The sequence below is a fragment of the Mesocricetus auratus genome, unplaced genomic scaffold, assembly GCF_017639785.1.
Source record: "Mesocricetus auratus isolate SY011 unplaced genomic scaffold, BCM_Maur_2.0 Super-Scaffold_100054, whole genome shotgun sequence".
In the NCBI taxonomy this organism is placed as follows: domain Eukaryota; kingdom Metazoa; phylum Chordata; class Mammalia; order Rodentia; family Cricetidae; genus Mesocricetus; species Mesocricetus auratus.
In genome coordinates, this window is record NW_024429231.1 from 755,756 (window position 1) to 759,314 (window position 3,559).

Sequence of the window (3,559 nt, forward strand, 5' to 3'; positions counted from 1 at the left end):
TGCCTGGATGGATGCTAATACTTTTAAATGTCACAAAACATTCCTCATCCCTGTCTACGAAAGCCCTGGGCTTATCCATAACATGGTCGCCGGCAGACAAAGTGACCCCCTTTTGGCTTCCCAGGTCTTTCAATGGATCCCTCACCACCGTGTCCAGTCTCGGGTGCCATTTGAGAGAGACAGAAACTCAGAATGTTCATGAACCCATGTTAGTGCCTCCCCGGTGCTGGTGTGAGTAATGCTCCTCCATAATGTATGTTCTTCCAGAACCTCAGAGTGCAGCCTTGTGGAAATGACTTCTTTGTAAAAGCAACTTAGAATGCAGACACACTTGACCAGTGTTGGTCCTAAATCTAATGAGTGGCATTCTTAAGAGAAAGCCGTATGATGACTCAAAATTTTTGATGGGCAGGACCAGGGTGGCAGGGATTTTAGTGACACATCCCCAAGCCACGGAATGTCAGCAACAGGAGATAGAAAAGCTTCTTCTTGGGAGTTTCCAAAGTTAACCATCCCTTGACCAGTACCTTGATTTCCAAATTCCGGTCTCAAACATGGTGAGAAAATCAGTTCCTATTGCTTGGCCAACTGTTGTAAAGCAATCTAGGAAAACAAATGTAGTATAGAGGGCTCTGCGACACCCATGTGTACTCAAGGTCTGCCTTCCTGGTTCTTTTACATTTTAGTACCTTTAGTCATTCTTCTGTCATCCACTATTCCTGGACTTCCTGTGCCTCACTCTGGCTCCCATGCTTCTAACTCCTTTCACAACGCTTATCCCATACTGCTGTTCTTCCTATGGAACTGTGGGCCTTAGCCTACCAGTGTCTAATCTTTGTGGTCCTCAAGCCACCTATGTCTCTCATTTTCCTTTCACGGAGACCCTCTAGACCTGGATATTCCAGTTTGACAGACCATGTATTTCTGTTTATTTCAGCGCTGTCTTCTTGTTTCTTTGATGCTGGGCATCTTGCAGTCCAGGCTAAATTCTGATTTGCTGTATAGCAGAGGATGGCCGTGAAATCTTGAGTCTTTTGCTTCCGCTTTCCAAGTACTGGAATTACAGGGTATGCCACTGCTTTGGCCAGATGGTATTTTTACAAAAGACTATCATAATAATGTCTCCCACCCATCATGTACACAATGTAAACCTGACTCTTAAAAGGTGAGTCTGTGTCCCCACCAACTCCAAGTTCAATGGGATTGTATCCTAGTTCCAATGGGTGAAATAATAACAGAGTAACATGGTGTTTGAGGCTGACTAGTAGCCGCAGAGCTCTCCCTCAACTATGCCTCCTCCTCTGCGTTGTATGCCTCACGGATTTTGCCAAGTCCCTAAACTCCTGGAACCTGCAAGTTTAGTGCCTTAGGGTGAGGCGATGGGGCAGTTGGGCAAATCCTCACTGATCTCCACAGGTTAGGTCTAGCTAAGATTGGGTTAAGCATTCCAGGGAGGAATCCCTGCCCGGCAAGGGCATTTCTCTGGTCCTTGGCCTGCCTTCTGTTAGGTACATAAAGGAGATAAAGGCTCAGTTGGTGATTCTTTTGTTAGAAGGATGTGTAGGCAAATACCATGTACACCCAGGAATGACGCCAGGATACCTGTGCTGCTACACCCTGGAAATGGACACAGAAGTTCCTGTTTTCCTGTTGCATGTTGCTCAGTGTAGTCCACTGCCCTGTGAGACCCGCACCAGCCCTGCCTCACTCGCCTTAAAGACATCACAGAGGGGAGGCCAGAGTGAGAGGCAGCCACAGCACGCAGTGCAACCCTGAATTGCCTCTCAGTACGTCCAGCATGTTGTTTTCCACCCTCGCCCTCTCCAGACCTTCAGGAATTACCTTCCCTAGCGAGGAACTCAACATGAGTTCTGATGCATAAAGCGGGAATTATGGCTATCAGCCATGGTGGATTGTAGTACTACAACACCCGTCATGCATAGGCTAGGCTGTGACACCAGTTCAGCATTGTACTACGGCTGAGTCTGGTTCTTATGTCTCCAGAACATGGGATGAAAGCATCCCATAACACTTGTGCTGAATATGAAGGCCCACCCATCCCACCCAGTAACAAGAAGCTCATGGTGGTTCTTTTGCTCAGCTATCCCCCAGGCCGGCGATAATCCATCATGGATGCCTCTGTCTACAACCTCCCCATCAGAATAACCACTTGCTGAGGGCAGGGCTGAAGACTCACTTGTATCTGGGTGAGAACCAAACCAGCTCTTCATCTTAGAACAGCATTCAGTGTGGAAGACAAGGCAGAGCTCAAGAAGCAGATCTTGATGGCCACCACAATGTCTGTAGGGGTCTGGTTTCCCTTTAGAAATGTAGATAAGGCTGCTCAACTACCTGTAACCTGGATCCTTCCTCGTAACATCAGAGTTTGAATATATATATTTCTCCAGACCTTTTATCTGGCCAGCTCAAGTGTCACCCAACCTCAAGTCCAACTACTACACAAACACAGAAATAGGAATGTCACTTTTTTCTTTTTTCTTTTTTTTAATTTTTGAGACAGTGCTTCTCTGTGTAACTTTGTAGGCCAGGCTGGCCTCGAACTCACAGAGATACGCCTGTCTCTGCCTTCCAAGTGCTGGGTTAAAGGTGTGTGCCACCACTTCCCAGAATGTCTCACATTTTATACTTAACACTTATGTCTCATAGTTCATCCCCAGTACAAAAAAACAAAACAACAGGACTGGAGAGGTGGCCCAGTGGTTAAGAACACTGGCTGCCCTTCCAGAGGTCCTGAGTTCAATTCCCAGCAACCACATGGTGACTCACAACCATCTATACAGGGATCTGATGCCCTCTTCTGGCATAAGAGTACATGCAGATAGAGCACTCATAGACATAAAATAAATTTTTTAAATAATCAAAATAATAAAACCAAAGTGTTTTGCCCTGCATGCAATAGGTGGAAATACACCTCTCTGATATCCATCAAAAATTGTTCAGGCATCATGAACAACATGGCCATGATTCTCAGAATGACACATAATCCAGCTACATTTTGCATTTAGGAATTGATCGAAAAGATACACACATATAATACAAATGCAAGATAATTAGCTGCACATTTCTTTTAGCAGAAAGTAGCTATAACTGTCTATTAGTGCAAGATTGCTACAAAATTGGGGTTTCTTGGTGTGTATGTCTAACATCCAGTCTCACCTTTGACACTCCGGCAGACAAACCCAGAATCAATATGAACTGTATAGAAACAGGTCGCTTTGGGAAAGAACTGAGCAAAGTACTGGAATGCATCTTCTGAATACCCCCAGAGGAATCCCTTAAGCTATTGGGTAAACAAAGATCTGAGACTGAGGACTGACTCAGATGGGGGCTGGAACATGTAGCCCTTATGTGTGAGTGTTGCCCTGTGCCTCTGGAGGTAGTCATCCAGGGGAGTGACAAACAGGTGGAGACAAGTGACCTGGCAGCTCACACGTCTACAAATGAGGACACTGGTTATTACTGTGTCCCCAGGGCTAGTGGTGGGTGAGATGTGACCACCTGGGCTGAGGGGAAGAGACCCTGCTCCTTAGCTCAGAAG